Here is an 18651-nt window from a genome sequence, read left to right on the forward strand (position 1 = left end):
TACATAGCTATTGCGATTGTGAATGCTGACAGTCAAATTAGCAATTTGTTCATGCTTCTACATTTCTTGTATGTTTATGTACAAAGAGAACAACAGGAAAAATACATCAAGAATGCCATTTACTACCCATTGTTGTTTTCTCATTTTCACTGTACTAAATTTACAAAGTATTTAATATAACCAAGTAGCAATATAACTTTGCTCCCTTCCCACCCCACCCCGCAACAAAAACATAGCAAAAGTACAAAGTGGTTCCTGAGCCACTGCTGATCAAACACAAGGTATGATTAACTTTATTCAGCTCAATGATAATCATAAATATTAATAGCATTTGTACCACTCTACAGGAATTCAGCTTGAATTATTGAAATTGACCTACCAAGTACTTAAAGCATGGTTTTGCTAAGCCTATCGATGCAACCACAGGTAGTCAGAGTGTACTTGAAAGCATGGGGTTCCTCAATTGTGTAGAGAGAGGGCTGCTGTTTGTCACAGCAGCTTGTAACATCACTGTTCAGATTCTTCAGACATCATGCCAATTTCCACACACAATAACAGAAATTTGCTTTCTTCTTATTGCGCATGTAATGGAAGAAAACAAATGATTAATGATGTTGAAATCCCTCTTTATACATCATAACTGATAAGTAATGGACAGAAACAAAAAACTCTTGCATTCTAGTTTATTTTATTACGGAAAAACAAACCAGGTCACTTTTTTGTGTGTATTATTTCTTTTATACAAACATTTAGAATGTTAACAAATTTCAATGTTAATGAATTTCAAACATATACAGATTTTTTTAGAAGTGAACATGGAAAGTACTTAATACATAACTTTGTGGTATCTTCTCCCCATTTTGTACATGCACCATAGTACTTACTCAACAGAGTAGGTATGACACTATTCTTAGAATCATAGAATATCAGGGTTGGAAGGGACCCCAGAAGGTCATCTAGTCCAACCCCCTGCTCAAAGCAGGACCAATTCCCAGTTAAATCATCCCAGCCAGGGCTTTGTCAAGCCTGACCTTAAAAACCTCTAAGGAAGGAGATTCTACCACCTCCCTAGGTAACACATTCCAGTGTTTCACCACCCTCTTAGTGAAAAAGTTTTTCCTAATGTCCAATCTAAACCTCCCCCACTGCAACTTGAGACCATTACTCCTCGTTCTGTCATCTGCTACAATTGAGAACAGTCTAGAGCCATCCTCTTTGGAACCCCCTTTCAGGTAGTTGAAAGCAGCTATCAAATCCCCCCTCATTCTTCTCTTCCGCAGACTAAACAATCCCAGCTCCCTCAGCCTCTCCTCATAACTCATGTGTTCCAGTCCCCTAATCATTTTTGTTGCCCTTCGCTGGACTCTCTACAATTTCTTCTCATGCTCTGGAGGTTCTAAGGGAAGACAATGTTACATATCAGCTACGCAACAATATTTCAGCAACAATATTGCTGTGAGAAGATTTCTGGTGATGGAGGTGAAGTATTAACAACATAACCATATTCCATCCTCAGTAGATACACAGAATGCATCACTGTCTCATAAGAGAAAGTTCTCTTCTTCCCACTAGTCCTCTACCTCTTTGAGGCACTAAATTCTTTGACTTGTTAGTACATTGCTCACGTTAATGGTTTAAAATAGCTTGAGTTGGACTCTCTAGTACGCGAAGGCCACCACTCATGATATAGCAGCATACAGCAGCCTTAAACCAGCTGAAGAGCCAGTGGAAAATTCCTTCTTCACAGGAGAACTCTCAAGGCATAATGATTTCTGTCTAGATGTGTTCCCTCTCTAAACCAGGAAGGGCCAGGCCTTCCTGTCACAGAGTCTTCTGCCTGTGATTCAGAAGCTATTGTAATGAGTATTAATTAGAGGAATTCCCTTATTTTTTCTCTAACATTGGGAATAGATGTTCTGATTTCACCTAATACAAAGCACAAAGTAGTATTTTTTCAGACTTTTTTTATTATTTTGAATTGGGATACAGTTTCTTAATGGAAAGTTTGATAAAGCCTTGAGTGCAAAAACAAACAAAACTTTTCATTCAGATATGACAATGTAATAAGATTATAAACACTCAATAACCCATACTTCAAGTAGTTTTTTCCTGAATTTCCTTACTAAAAAGTGGGATGGGAGGCCATTAAGATAAACAATAGTTATCTTCTTCTGTCCTTCACTAACAACTTCCACATGTACCATGCTGACATATGTATTTGTACCTTAGAACAAGGTTGGCTGCTAGATGGCTTTAGGGAACGTTCCCCACTGCTGGAAATTGAACAATAGAATTGGAAGGACTGCAAGTTTTGAAATATATATATATTTTTCTCAGGTGCCAATATACATATGCTACAAAGTTACATTAATCAGATTTGGACAGAGATTCAATATAATAGTCAACCATTCATAATCTATATTTTCCTTATTAGAGGACTGGCAAGCCAGAGACAGCAGTTGCAAATGAAATAGCTTGTAGCCAGCAGGCTGGCATATGGTATGATCTAAGTTAGCCAAGTTCTTGTAAACACTGATTATGCCAAAGCAATAAGTAGTGCTTAGTCAATGGAGATAGGGGATATTAATGGCCCTGATCTAATCAATCACTGCTTTATTCACCAGAAGTCTCAATACTACCAGTCTCTCTGGGTTTATTTTTCTTTTGCAATATTTGTTTTTTGTTTTTGTTTGTTTGTTTGTTTTGGTAATGTAAGACCTACCATGTGTCAGGGTCTGACACACAGGCCTCTGCACCTGCTTGAACAAAAGATTTCTCTACAGGAATAACAGCATCTCACCACGGGCATAGGTCATTGGCTGACATCAAGGATAAAGGAGGGCCTTTTCTCAATTATTGTTAAGTTTAGTGATACCATGGTGCTTCAAATATCACTGTGCTGACATTTAAAGGTTCAAATTAAAAGTGTGGAAAAAAAAGGAAAAAAAAAAAAGCTTTCCTTCACTTGGTCAGAGAGGACATTTGTTTAGGATTCCTCTATCTTTTAAGTTGGGGATAACTCTAACTTAGTTACTGGAGTTAGACTTTAAGAATATTTGTTGTCATAAGCATTTTCTGTTGATTCCAGATTTCCCTTTTCTTAGGGATAAAGACTTCTCTTATACTATTGTCGACAGCTAAGAGCAAACAAACACAAACGAAGAAAAACAAGAATCAGCAGTGACCTGGGCCCCAAACACAAATTAACTAGTTAATCTCTGCCCAAAAGCCTGAATGACATCATTCAGAGATCCCCATAGAATTGACAGTCACTCTTAATACTCATTGGGTCCAGTTGAATTTATATGCAGTTTAGATGCATCAGTATAAGAAAGATATTAACTAACTCAAGGGAATTCAGAAAATGATAAAGATGATTAGGAATATGGAAGAACTGAGGTAGGAGGAAAGGTTAAAAGAACTAAATATAGCTAATTACCACTAAGAGGGAATATAACTGTGTACATATATTCGAAGGCCTTTATGTAAGGAGAGCCATTTCAGAGAATGATTTGGACTGAGAGAGGGAATAAATAGGTGTCGCAAGATGAACATGCTGATTTGGCTGGACATTAAGACATGTTGTTTCATTTAGACTATGGAATTCTTTCCCAAGGGCCCAATCCAGCGTCATCTTATGTGGTTTCGTTTGCACGACAAGCAGCAAACAACTCTCTTTCAATTGTGCTGTTGGGTAAAGCAGCAGACAACCTGTACAGTGGATCTCTACACTCACAGCTATGCTATGGATGTGACCTTTGTGGCAGGTTTTTGCAAGGGAATTTAGAATGAGAAAGGTGAGTGTGACCCCCACAGGCAGAGACATTGCCAGTGGAAATCTTGTGTGGCCCAAAACTGGCATCTGCTTCTCTATACCTTATATCTTATCCAGTAGTAGCTGCCAGTTGGCCAGCCGTGTAGGTGGCCTGAGCTTTATTACAATGGTGTGGCTGTGGTTTGCAGGTCCATAAAATCACAGCCCTTTTAACAAAGGCATGCTTTCTCAGAATGAGGCCTAGGGGAAGTAGTGACAATTCTATCACTAGCCAAAAGTAGACTGGATAAAGCACTCTTTAATGCACTGTAGAAAACAGTCTTTCACTGGCAGGGGGAAGGATTAAATGACCTAATTGTTCTTTTTCTAATTTCTATCATTTCTAGCTATCTGAAGATAAAAGTGGTAAGCTAGATGCTCTGAGATCTAAGTATCCCTTAACATGGGACATTATTAAGGAAAGTATGCTTACTACATCAAGGGGTTGCTGGCAATTCTCTATACTGTATGCAAGAGGGATCTAAACTCCAATCATCCCAAAACAACTCAATGAAATAACAATCAGATCTACTGCAATCTAACAAGAAAATGCTAAAACAAGAAAAGGCATAGTAAGTTCATACAAGAAATTGCAATTTGTACATCAACTTTAAAACAAGAAAAATCAGATCACTTCACTAGCAAGCTATGTGTATTATAACTCCTTCAATCTCTATCAATAATAACCCCTTAAAGCTTACATTTTTTGGTGTGAAACTGACTGGTTTTGATATTATTCATATTAGAATGAGAAATACAACAAATATATGGTAAATGTAATTCATAGAGCTGGTAAATGTCCATTTTGGACAGTCAACTGTAAATGCTCTCTACTCAATATAGTGTTTGTCTTGTTAATAGTAATGAGAGACATCTTAGTGACTAGTGGAAAGCAGGCTTCTGTGTTTTTGTCTGATTATATCCTGTTCTGACACACCAGATCATGGGGTACTAAAAATTTGTTAAAATCACCATAAAGTTTGATGCATAGCAGAAATACTGTACATACAGACACATAATGACACTTTGTGATATTTATTTATCAGTAGAAATAGACTTAATAAAAGATTTGTCTTCAGAAATAACAGTTTAATTACTGGTATCCTGATATTAATACATTAAGGAATATAAAAATTTAAAAGTTTAAATGCAAAGGCTTTATCTCCAAACTACAGAATGAAATGGGATCCCTAAACCAACAAATATGTATCAGGCTTGCTATTATTTGCATGATTTCACAATGTGAGAGAGAAGAAAACAGGAACAACTGTTAACATGACTCTCAGTAGCTTTCAAGAAGTAAGCATGATAGACATGGTAAGGTAGAAAACCACATGGTTGATTCTGCTTTTGTTATGCCAGTGTTTCTCCACTGGGCTTCAGTTTCTTAAGTCTCTCTATTGTCATATGAGCTTAATGTAGTGGAGATTCAAACCCAAGAAAAGTCAGGATACAAATTAAAATGATTTGGCAATATAGTTGCCAAATTGAGACATCTGAAAAGCCTTTGAGTTTCTTTCTACCTGTGAAGATTTGTTCCCTGCAAAGTGAAAAGCCAAAACACGTTTGCGGTCCTCGAACAGGACACTACAACAATGTTCTCCGTCTGCATGGAACACAGCAGTAGCAGTTAGCAAGAAGAGGGGAGAGAATGCTGATGAAAATTTGGTGTTTATGAAGGAATCCTTAAAGAGAAATGTCACAGAGCCAAAGAAACACAGGGCCAGATCCTCACCATTTATACCAGTTGAGGATCTGCTTCACATTGTTAAAAAATACAACAACAAATAAATGTGACTAAAAACCAGGGTTGAAGAGAGGTAGATGGTGATGTATGTAGGAGGAAAAATTTGGAGAGGAGAAGGATCGTACCAGAAATAGACCTAGAGAAAACATCTGCAACAAGCTGTGCCAGTTTAAAGGACTGAAAGGAATGCGGCAGAGGATATAGGAAAAGTAGCAACATTGGGGTAGAATGTTTTTTTTTCTCTTTAAATCATTACTACAACAGAAACACAATCTCTTTATTTCTGTAGAAAACATGCCAGAAAAGTGAAGGAGGGCCTGCTACACACGGGAACACTGTCTGCTCCAAGAAGTCATTCAAATGAGAACCCCCATACCGGGGTGTGTGTGAGAGAGAGAGACAAACAGCTGTAGAGTACATAATCAGAAGCAGGAATAATGGGGTTGGAACATAAGGAGGGTGAAAATGAGACTAGAAGTAGCTCAGAAGGGAGCAACTGCATGTGCCTTCTTGAGCTCCTGCATTTGCAATACGCCAAACTTACTTTTCCATTAAAGAGATGTCAGAATTCTACAAAACCCCTGCCAGCAGCAGTACCCAAGACTTAGAACATTTCAGAGGCTCACAGTTGCTTTAAGAGGTTGGTAGAGCCATGGCTCTCAGGAAATTCTGCAACACAGGAAAAGAGGTACTTACAGTACTTGGCCATTACTAGAGGGTGCAAATCATTTCACGAGGGTGCTTAACCTCTGGTACAGCAAACGGTGATGGCAGTTCCTCGGGTCATATCAAAATACTATACCTACCATATGAGGCAGAACCTCGTGGCATTTTGTCCCTCACAGCTGGGTACAATGCTTATCTGTCAAATGATTATAAGGCAAATTTTGTTCTATGTATATTAAAATACATATTTAAATATAGATCGCAGGACATTCCATGCATGATAAATGGCACAAAAGAAGTGCAAAGATGTTTGTAGGAGATGTAGACAAAGACCACTGAGGATGGCAACATAAGCTGAGTTAAAGGGGCACTGCTGTTTTTATATTTTTTGATGTTATTCAAATATTTACCTTTATTGGCAAGATCCTTGGCCCTTGATCCAGATGCTCCATGCTATTGATGTATAGCCAGCTCTATGCCACCTGTTCTGACCCTCAGTGTAGGAGTTACGGAAAGTACATGGAGAAGGTGAGAGGAAGCCATTGTCACTGACATAACTCAGAACAACCTAAAGATCCAGACCTACCCCAGGACTGGGTGAGGAGATGGTGGATCTCAGCAACCTTACTCCAACCCTTCCTCAGCTGCTGTCCAGTGTAAGCATGACTGAGCTGAGAACTGAGGCCTATGGGAATGTATTTTCACATAGCTTGTTCTGTTTAAATCTTTGTGAATATAAACTTTGGAGTCTGCCTTCTCCTAGGCCCCATCTTATAAGATTTGTGAACAGGCATTTAGGAAAAAGTAAACACTTGTTTTTGATCTTTGCAGAGACTTATTTTAAAATTTGCCTACAGATGGTAAAACCCACTGCCAAGTCTGAGTGCAGATAATTTTATGGGATAATTACCAACCTTACTAAAGTTTTTAGAGGCTAGTTATGAGGAGACTAAAGAAGTCTGAATTATAACTAACCACCTAAAATGGACAGGTAACTCCTTTCGACATTGGATCAGATTCTGGGCTGCATCTGAACTGTGCTTGGCTCAGCTTAAAAGGAGCAAGAGGAAGGAAACATTTTCCCCTACCTCAGTCCTTGGATGAGCCAGATGCTGGGTTGCTCTCCTGTCCTCTGTAAAGTAGCGCAGCATCAAGGTTGAGCTGTTTTATGCCAGTTGCTAGAGATCCCTGAAGGGCCATTCCAGCAGCTGATGGTCACTGGGGGCAGGGATACCCCAGCCACACCTATTTCCCCATAGGTGCTCTCTCTTCACAGGGGAGCTGGAAGAGAAGATGCAGGAAGGGTAGTTGAGGGGATGAAGAGTCACTATGGCAGTCCTATGCTACAGGAAGATTTCCATATACAGGGGAGATCTTTCACTGGCTGGGTTTGCCAAGTTTACAGCTGTCTTGGTCTGGTAGACAGACACAAAATGGCCCCAGTGCAGCTGGGAATCTGAGCTTTTATTCTGATCTGCAAATTCATCATCATTATCACTCACATAACTGTATTGGTCATTGGGGCATCATCACTGATGAGCAATCAACCAATTGTCTCCACTCCTAATGATGGTGTCTCAGTGCTTGAGTCTCTGTGAAGTCCACTCCTATGCACTCTTTTATCTTGTCAATCCATCTCTTCTTCTGCCTACCTCTTCTTCTCTTCCCCTGTACTGTCCCTTGGATGATCTTGGATAGGCCAGATCTTGTTACATGGCCATACCACTTCAGCTTGCGCTTCTACAATTGTCCGAACGTCTTCATATGACCCCGAGCATGGGGTGATAATGTTGCGGACCTCTTCATTAGTGATGTGGTCAAAGTAATAGATGCCAAGGATTTTTACGGAAGCATTCATCTCTACTACCTGTATTTTCCATTCAAGTTATGCTGTAAGGGTCCATGTCTCACACGCATACGGAAAAATGGAGATGAACAATGCGTGCAGCAGTTTCAGTTTGGATTCCAGGGAGATATTCTTATTCCTCCAAATCGGCTTTAGCTTTGCCACTGCTGCTGTTGTTTGTGCAGTTCTTGCCCGAATTTCTGCCTTGGATCCTTCATCAGTGATTGCCCCCAAATACTTGAACTGTTTCACTGTCTCCAGCTCTTATCCATTGATAGTGATATGTGAGCTGATCCCATCATGTTTGTCATCAGCTTGATTTTCTCTGCACTGATTTCCACACCATATTTTGCGGCTAAAAGGCAAATTATTTTGACAATTACAGGTTGCCTTTCTTTGACAGAGTGTTGATTAGTGACTGTGTCCACGTGGAGGGACACTCACCGGTCTGCCAGATCTTGTTGCAGATCTTGGTGAGTACATCTATTAATAATTATCCTCCAAATGTCATCAGTTTGGCTGGGATTGTTGGAAATACCTGTAGCCTTTCTGTTCTTGAGTGATTTCACAGCTGTCTCCACTTCTTCATGTAGTATTGGAAAGTCATCCTCTGTTGAATCTGGGCTGTCTAAGACACTAGGATCTCCATTTGTCTGGTGGTTGTATAGATCAGAGCAGTAGTTTATCCACCTATTGATGATATCCCTTTCTTCTGTAAGACTGTTCCCTTCTTTGTCTTGAATTGCATTAGTTTTGGTCCATCTTTCCTTTGTCAGATCTTTTACAACCTCGAAGGCTCATTTGCTATTTTTATTATTGATACACTCTTCAATTTTAGAGCATTGTTTTTCAATCCATATCTCCTTGGCCACCTTCATACCTTTTTTGATCTTTCTGCCAATAATACTGTATTTATCAGTTCCCTCATTGCTGTTCTTGACTCTCTTAAGTTCTCTTCTAATGTCACACATTTGTAATATTTCATTTGTGACCCATGGTTCTGTTGTCTTAACATGTTTCCAAGGATGTCCATTGCTACCTCATTCATTACAGCATTGAAATTGTTGGTCATTGTTTCTATGACTTTCTCTAGAGCAAGCAGCAGGGCAAATTTTCCACCGATCATTGCTTGGAATGTCTCTGCAATGTTTCGGTCTCTGAGTCTTTCTAAGTCAAACTTGATTCTGGTGGACTTTGGCCTGACGATTTTCCTTAGCCTCAGCCAAAAATTTTGCATCACAAGTCATGAACACTTCCCATATCAGCACCGTGAAAGCTCCTTGTTTTAGCTCTGTTAATCCCAGAACGAAATTGGTTTTGCACCATGATGTAGTCAATCTGGTTGTGATGTAGACCATTAGGTGTGTGCCATGTTGATCATCTGGATGCTTTATGTGCTCCTAATGTGTTTGCAAGAACCAGATCGTTATAGCAGGCAAACTCAAAGTCTCAATCCTCTCTCATTGGTTACCGCATTACAGAAAGGGCCACAATCTCGCCAATCTGCCTGTGCATTGGTACCTACTTTAACACTCCAATCTCCTTGTACAATCAGGATATCTTTCTTGTGTACCGTATCGATGATGTCTTGGAGCTGATTGTAAAAGTCTTCAATTTGCTCATCATCATAGTCTGTTGTAGGGGCGTAGACTTGTACCACTGTGATATTTAAATGGTACTGCCTTTAGACAGATGGAAATAAGCCTGCTGGACATTGGGCAGCATCCTAATACTGAATTCTTGATATCTTTATGCACAAGAAATCCTACACGGTTGACATGTTTGTCCTCTCCATTGTAATAGAGTACATGGCCTTCTTCTGTTAGTGCCTCTCCAAAGTTCTTTCCTCTGACTTCAGAGATTCCTAGGAGATGCCAGGTGTGGTTTCATTTCGTACGTGAGTTCTTTCAACCTCCCTATTTGTCTCAATGTCCTTACATTCCATGTGGCTGTGGTGATATCTCTTCCATAGATCCTCTTTGTTGGGGTTACACCAGTAGTATACTTGTTGTGTCCGCCCTGGTGGGAGATAGATGGCGCGGTCGTTATTAACCCGGGCTGCGATCAATCCAGTATGGACATCCTTGAATTGCTCATCATATGGTGTGTCTTGGGTAAATTTCTAACCTGGAAGAGCCCTTCCTTCTCCAGGTAGCCCCCTTTTAGTCACAATAATTTGCAAATTATTTCCTTGTTAAGAAGAAAAAACTTCAGAAAGGATCAAGTCACACATTCATTTACAACAGTTAAAACCATTTCCTTTTTGGACACAACAAGCTGTTTCTACAGTTAAGTTTACTTGTTACTGTGAACAGTTCTTATCTCTGAACAGTTTTGAAGTATTAAGTTCTCTAAATAATATATGCTTTTTTAAATATAGCAAACAATCATTTGCAAGTGCATTTGTTCCATTAAGTGAATCAAAAATATTTTCCCTTCTCTCTTCCTCAGGATTAAAATCTTTGGTGCAATATACAAGAAGCATCTTAAACTAGTCCTATGATTCTAACCATTTAAAACCATTACAAAGTCTGCCTCTGACTTAATTATTTATCTGATTTAGATTATTTCAGAATAGGTGACTAATTCTCAGCTATTAACATTAATAACTCTTCCAAACTAATTAACATTGAAACTGCCTGGTTATCCCCAAATAATCCAACTCTCCATTAGAATCCTTCCAAAATAATCTGCACTGACTTTGACAGGGCTTTTTGTTATTTTGAAAATATAATGTGAGGCAAGATTTCTTTTCAGAAGTATTGACAATAAGGACTTCAGTTCTCTCACTGAAGGTTAATACAAAGGCTGAGATTGAAAGCAGTCTCCAAAACAGTACAGAACATTGTTTTTTTACAAATTAAGTGGTTATTCTGCTTTGCAAAGTCTTCTGATGGAGATGTTCAGCTGACATTTAAGGGTCAGCTGGCAACTAGAGCCGCAGATTTGTGTAGCAGATATGAGATTGGAGCTATATCATTTCTAGTTGTCCCCCTGATTTCTCAGTCTGAACACTTATCTCTGTCCCTCTCAAAGATTGTCTGGGATGATCTCTGGCACTCCATATTCTGGCTTTCTTCTCATCCTCAGACATTTTGAGTCTTTGTCATGCCAAGGATATGCCTCCCAGAACTCAGACCACCTCTTTGCCAGTCAGATCTTATTACACATCTGCCTCTTGTACCATACTCCACCACTGGAGTCCACTCTGAAACTACACTCTTAGAATGCCTCATGCCACAAGAGGCTAATCTTTGATTCACTCAGAACTCCTCAGGTTAACATGTGCATGTTTAGGAGTTTTTCTTTCCAATTTCTGGCAATTTCTCAGAAGCATACACTGTTTTTCTTGCTACACCTATATTCCTCTTAAGTTTATTTACATGTTCAGTCAATCAAATTTCTTTGCCATTTTCTCAAATATCCTTTAACCGTTTTCCCTTTATGTATTATAGTGTTAACCTGGCACCTAGGAGTCCTAGTCATGGACCAGAATCCCACTGTGCTAGGTGCTGTACAAAGACAGAACAAAAAGACAGGCTCTGCCTCAGAGAGCTGACAATGCAAGTATAAGACAACAGGTGGATACAGAAAGACCAGGGAGTACAAAGAAACAACAAGACAACATTAGACTGCACGATAGGCAGTGGTATCTGTACACCAGCAACCTAATCGTAATTTTTGTAGGACTTATGGCGAAGAAGAATTTTAAGGAGGGCTTTGAAGGAGAAAAATGAAGTGGCTTTGTAGATATTTACAGGGTGCTTCTCCCAAATATGAGGGGCAGCAGGAGAGAAACCACAAAAGTGCTTTTTTGAAAATGTAACCAGTGGGCAATAGAAGTTGGCATTATTGGCCAGTCAAAGACTGGGAACTGCTCTCTCAATAGTGAATGAGAAATGATAGGTAGGGTGGGACTGGGAATAGGACATGAAGGCCTTTGAACTTGAAGACAAGGGGGCAGTGGAGGAATGCAGAGAGGGTGACATGGTCAAAGGAACAGTCTAGGAAAATAATCTTGGCAGCAGCATTCTGAAAGGATATAGCGGGGGGGGGGGAATGCATTTGTCAAGGCTAGAGAAAAGGATGTTGCATTAATCAAGGTGATGGCAGCCTGACGAGAGTTTCAGCTGTGTAGATGGATAGGAAAGGCCATATCTTTGAGGTGTTATGCAGATGGAATCTGCAATATTTAGTCATAGCCTGAATGTGAGGAGTTAGAGAGGTTTGAGTTGAAGATGATGTCTAGGTTACAGACCTGAGTGACTGGCAGGATGGTGGTGTTGTCTTTTAGTCTTTAAATCCAGCCCAAGTCCTCACACTACCATTTACATAAACTGTTATAGAGCAAGATGTTACTGATGACGATATTTGAGCATCTCTCTTTTCTTCACTGGTCACCTCTGGTTTGCTGCTAAACTTAGCTGAGTCCATTTTAGCCTCCTCTCTGTGAAGAGATGGGCTAACAAACAAGACTCTTGCTGCTGACCTTTTCTTTCTTTATTTCATTTTGTTCCTTTCTTCTCTACCTAGTGCGCCATAACACATACTTTCTCCAGGCTTCCATATATTATTACAATGTATTTGTATTAGAGTAGCACCCAGAGGTCCAATGAGGTTGGGGACCATATGTGTTAGGCACAGTAGAAATAGTGAGTGCCTCTGGTCTGGTATTTCCTTCTGTAGCCGATATCTATAGGGTCAATTTCTGCCTTCATGTGTGTACACATAAGCCCTTTTGTACACAAGGGAAGCTGAATGCTTAAATAGGGCAGGGTTTCACCCATAGTACATATTTCATGGCATAATGTCTGTATTTCATTATTAAAAGTAAGTATTTTATTATAATGTGACTATAATTTCCATATGCTATCTATGAATTCCCCAAAAGCATCACAGACTTTTCTCAGCTGAAATATCATACTCTACCAAAATAACTAGAAATTCAGAGCAGCTGGCTTGTTTGCAGAGAAAGATGCTTCATGTTGAATTTTTGAATGAAACACAGCCTCAGAAACATGTAGCAGTGTTTCACTTGCATTTTAATACTGTGGCTAATATACAGCTGTGATGTGTCTCAACTCCAATCTCACCGCAAAATTCCTGAAAACAGTTTTACAGAAATTTTAACACCGTCTAGCACATGTACAATTTTCCGGTGATTTGGAAAAGTATCAAATACTCTCTCAAGTCTCTGAAGCATTCCAGAGGAACTCCGAATACAGTATGAAGAAAAGTATATTTCAGCCATTGTGTCCACCAAAGAAGGACAAAACACTGAATATGGATTTTCCCCCTAAACCAGAGCTCATAAAGACATACGCTATTTTGCCATTAAAACTAAGCACATGGGGCCAGATTTTGGCCCCCACTAAGCTTTCTGTATGCTGCCCTAAGGCCGGCAGAAAGCTAGCTTAACCAACTCCTTGGAGATTTCCTCACTGTAGGGAATAGAATGTAGCCAATGAATTGCAGGTGAAGGAGGCATGACCGGAGCATTAATCTCCAGCTGTTGGAATGGTCTCTTGGACTGCTTTAAATGACACTTAGAGGTGAACTGGCTTCTGCCAAGATTTGGGGGTGGGGGAAATTAGTGGGATGTAAAGGTATCCTTAAACCACATTTTGCCCTCAATCTTCAGCTGAATGACAGGTTTCAGAGTAACAGCCGTGTTAGTCTGTATTTGCAAAAAGAAAAGGAGTACTTGTGGCACCTTAGAGACTAACCAATTTATTTGAGCATAAGCTTTTGTGAGCTACAGCTCACTTCATTGGATGCATACTGTGGAAAGTGTAGAAGATCTTTTTATACACACAATGCATGAAAAAATGGGTGTTTACCACTACAAAACGTTTTCTCTCCCCCACCCACTCTCCTGCTGGTAATACCTTGATTATCATACACATTGTAAGGAGAGTGATCACTTTAGATAAGCTATTACCAGCAGGAGAGTGGGGTGGGGGGAGAGAAAACGTTTTGTAGTGGTAAACACCCATTTTTTCATGCATTGTGTGTATAAAAAGATCTTCTACACTTTCCACAGTATGCATCCGATGAAGTGAGCTGTAGCTCACGAAAGCTTATGCTCAAATAAATTGGTTAGTCTCTAAGGTGCCACAAGTACTCCTTTTCTTTCTTCAGCTGAAGCTGAGGATTCAGCCTATTATTCAGATTTAATTTAAAACAGGGTGCATAACTCCTCTTAGCAACACAATATCTCATTGCTGTTATCTCAGGTCCACTGTAAAGTCATATTTTCTTCTGCCTTTTAGTTTTCTCTGCTAGTCCTTGACTCTATGTGATTTCTAAGGATTCTCCCAGGACTTTTATGAATCATTCTAGTTGTGGTCTTATGGAGAGGACACTGAAGAAATCTCTCTGGGTGATAGGATCTGAATGGGGTCCAAACCAAAACTTCAGATCAGAACAGCCCTAAGCTTTGGGGAAGTTTACATCTGAAGCCTATGACTGAAACTCGGGTGACTTGCTGTAAACAGTGAGCACACAGACCCAGCTGAACATTCAGATTTACAGACTTTTGAACTGTTCTAGAAATTGTTAATGAGTTCCAGTGGAGTTAACCCAACACACAAGTAGGAAAGTCAATGATCTAGTATCAAAGCCTATGTGCTACTTGTATCTCTAAATTGTTTAGACTACTAATATGTTTACATGGAAAAATATTTTTTACTTTATCAGGACTATGCACATGTGCTTGTATGGAATGGGCCCTGGATTAATCAGAAATATACTATTCCTTAATGCCCAAGGCTACAGTATGTAGGAACTACAGTGAGCAAGATTAGCACTCATATATGATGTGTATCAATATGAAATATTCATATTTTAATACCTTACCAGTGTCTTAGCAACTTTTCTGGCCCCTTTATTAGCTCAGTATGATTTAGATCTTTTTAGATCAATGCCAGTATGATATAGATCTTTTCCTTGTCACTTTCACCATACTGCTGCACTAGACAAATATAGTAGTAAGCAATTTATACAAGTAAAGAGCCATATCATGCTAATATTTTGATCGTAAATTAGTAAAGCTTTATGCAACTGATTCAAGAGTGAGGAAAAAATGGTAATTCAATAATTTGTTTGATTGATCAAAACCACCTAACTGTGCTGCTGTTAGCATAAGGGTTGTTTGTTGAAAAGATGTTGGAAGAAATCTGGCTGGGGAGTAGCTTAATTACTTTGAATGGCAAGACAGATTTTTCCCTGGCTGACTCTCTGAAACTGCCAACACCTTGCAGTGAATGCACTAACTTGTCACCAGTGGTGACCTGGTTTTAATCCGTTTCAAGTGAAATGGTTTGGGAGGTCTCAATCTATCCCCTCCTGTCATATTTATCCACATCCTAAAACTACATACCAATCTGGAACAGTAGACAGGACCTGCTGTAGGTAAGGAGTAAGGTAAAGGGTAGGAAAGGTAAGGTGCACTTACAGAGATGTGGGGGGAAAGTTGCACAATGCCATAACCTGCTCTCTGCCTCTGATTTTCAATAACCCCACAATATCGTTGAATAATATTAAGGAGATTCTGGACATAGTGCTCTATCATATCTACAAGCATTTCATTGTATTCTATTATACTACTGAATCATGTTCGTAATAAATACAGCTTGGAAAATGACTCTTGTATTTTACAAAAATATGTATGTACAAGTAGTAGTACAGGAACCACTTGGACAATTAAAGTACAGATGTTCTTTTTCTGTTACTTGAGCAACTGTCATTTTTGCTGATAAATTTAATCTTATTGTCCCTTTAGCAAGTTGTTTTTTTTTAAATAACAGAGACTTCAATCTTCCTTTCCCACTGTGTTAAAATGGAGGTTTCCTTTTGTGCATACAATCATGTAGTCAAACCGCTTGGCTCACACTTGGATGTGTGAGAAGAATATACATACAATCCTTGAGTGTAGAGACGAAAATAGCTTCTTGAATCCAATACGCTTCCCACACCTACTGCTGAACCAGTCCCATGGCAGGCAGGCCTTTCTGGGGCTGTGGAGAAAGTGGCAGGCTCTTTCTCAGAGGAAGTAGGGCTAGAAAATACCACTTGGATTAACCTGGATTTTACACACTTGCTCACTCCATCATTCCCACTAGCGGTACATTTAAGGTTTTTGTTTTTTTTTTCTTGAAAATTTCCATTGAAGGTGTCTTTCCCCCTTTCCTTAGTCAGTCTGTTCTGTTGCCCAGTTGTGCTGAAAATATCCTTAATATCTGGGGTGATCATATTTTCCCAAAGGGAAAACAACACTGCAAAGGGCTGGTCTGAGGACCTCTCTCCCCGCCATGCTCAGCGTTTGCCCTAGCCCCTCTGCCGCCCACCTGCATGGGGCCAGCCTGAGGTTCCCTTCTCCCCCCGCCATGCTTGGGCCTGGCCTGAGCCCCCCATGCTGCCCCATCCACATTGGGCTGGCGTTGTTGCTTCCCCCAGCATGTTCCTTCGCACCGTGCTAAGGGTTGCACCCCACTTTTTTGACAAAACTGTGCATTTCTCCAGTTTGCTTTTGCCAACTGATGATCAACTGCCAAGAGTAAATGGGACAAATGCCCAGTTTTGCCAAGGAATTTAGGCTGAATTTAACCTTGAAGGCATTTAAGCTGTGATCACATGGACCCTGGGCCTTCTTTTTTCTAGACTATAAAAATTTAGTGTCTTCAGTATTTCATCTTATGACATTCTTTGAGCACTATAACATCTTTGTTGCCTTTCCTTGTATTTTTCTTGTTACTTTTATCGCTCCATTCAGACTAGTGCGGATCTGGGCAGCAGTGTCTCGTCTGGCCAGTTCTTGGATGCTAATTCTCCAAGGAAAGCACAGGTGGGATCCTTTAAGATGAATGGCAATATATAAATGTAAACTATAATTATCTCCTCATTTTTATTCGTGGTGATCCCCTATTGATACTTCTGAGAGCAACACTGGCCCCTTTTTTTTTTTTTTTTTGCAATGATTTTTGCATTGCAAGATTGTTAATCAGAGTCCTCAAAGTCAATGTATTCACTCCATGATAACTTTTTATAGTATTTCTAACTGGCAGCAGAAGCCCAAATTCTATGTCTAGACTACAAAGATAAGTCGAACTATGGTAGGTCAACTTATGGTCACCACATTAATTAGTGGAGTAGCTGATGTCTACACTACCCTCCTGTCAGTGATGTGCATCCTCAGCGGAAGAGGGCAGTGTGGGGGGCTGAAAGCCAGGCGTTTCAGCTCCACACAGCTCCCCACCGGGAGCCCAGCTTCCCCTCAGGGTTTCTCACTTCTGGGGTGGAGCTCCATATCAGGAGTCAGGTCCGCTGCCGTGCTCCACGCAGGGAGGCGGGACCTTGGGGGCAGCAGGGCTCCCAGTGGGGAGCCCAGGTGGCAGCTCAAACTTGGAGATTGGACAGCTGCCCGGCTTGAGGCAGACAGCGGGTGGCAGCCCGGGAGCCGGCTTTCTTGTCAATTTCACGGCTCCAATGGAACTCTTAAATTGACAAGAATGACAGCCAACAGCCCATGTAAGTAACACAGTGTCTACACAGATACTGCATCACCCTAACTACACCAACATAAGCCCTACACCTCTCATTGAGGTGGTTTTATTATGTCAGCATAATAGGGAGTTACATCAGCAGGAGGAGGGTTTCAGCAAGTACACCTTTGCTGCTCAGTGGACAAAACCTTTTGTTAACAAGTTTCAGAGTAACAGCCGTGTTAGTCTGTATTCGCAAAAAGAAAAGGAGTACTTGTGGCACCTTAGAGACTAACCAATTTAGTTGAGCATAAGCTTTCGTGAAAGCTTATGCTCAACTAAATTGGTTAGGCTCTAAGGTGCCACAAGTACTCTTCTTTTTGTTAACAAGGCCCACCTTTCCTCTCCTCTCTCCTTTTCTGATAGGCTTTTTATTACATTGCCCAGTTTGCTGACTGATGTATGAGGCTTTGAGTTATTTCCTTCCTCCAGAAGCAAAATACATTGAAAACAGACTCTGTAACAAAATGATCCCCCCACTACTCAGTCCTTGATGTATGTAGATGTTGGGGCTGAGTTCTGAATGGTTAACTAGATCTTGCCTAACTAGCCTGTACAGCCTCACACTCTCAGCTTCCAGATGCAAAAAGCCAATTTACTTGTCATGGCTTTGTCCTGAACCCCTGTAAGTGCCTTCTAATGACAGCTTGACAGTTTTAGTAGTATTTTTAAATTGCTAAAAACAGGCCAAGTCTGTCTAAACATAGCCTATTCACCAGCTCTCGTCAAAACAATTCTGTTTTTTTTCTACATGGCGATCCAGCAGACCATGGAAACCGGCTACACAGATTCTATTTATTTTAGTCCAAAACTGGGCCCTCAGGCTAAGAGCAAGTCTACCAAGCAGTGGTCACATTAAATACTGTTTCACTGTCTCATACAGAAACAGGGCCTCTCTTTGAGAGGGAAATTGTCAGCAAAAGCAACACAGTCAGATGCCATGGAGCAGACTATAAAACATTACAGGCCAGATCTCCTACTATAGCTGAGGGTTGCTTGTGTAGCCAAGTATGGAGGGGTGCCAAGGTGTCTGTAA

The 18651-nt window shown here is 40.2% G+C and overlaps 1 long non-coding RNA gene across 23 annotated transcripts in view; it reads right to left on the reverse strand.

The window, feature by feature from the left end:
• Positions 1 to 223: 223 nt before the first annotated feature.
• Positions 224 to 18651, reverse strand: part of LOC125636788 (uncharacterized) — a 409942-nt gene continuing 391514 nt past the window's right edge. For 15 of the 23 annotated variants that reach the window (XR_012668515.1, XR_012668505.1, XR_012668509.1 and 12 more), the window contains 2 exons: positions 6638 to 7508; positions 592 to 6230 (listed from right to left, as the gene is read on the reverse strand). This is a non-coding gene — a long non-coding RNA (uncharacterized LOC125636788). The other 8 variants (XR_012668524.1, XR_012668521.1, XR_012668517.1 and 5 more) reach the window with 5 other exon arrangements.

The sequence above is a fragment of the Caretta caretta genome, chromosome 5 (assembly GCF_965140235.1).
Source record: "Caretta caretta isolate rCarCar2 chromosome 5, rCarCar1.hap1, whole genome shotgun sequence".
Classification (NCBI taxonomy): domain Eukaryota; kingdom Metazoa; phylum Chordata; order Testudines; family Cheloniidae; genus Caretta; species Caretta caretta.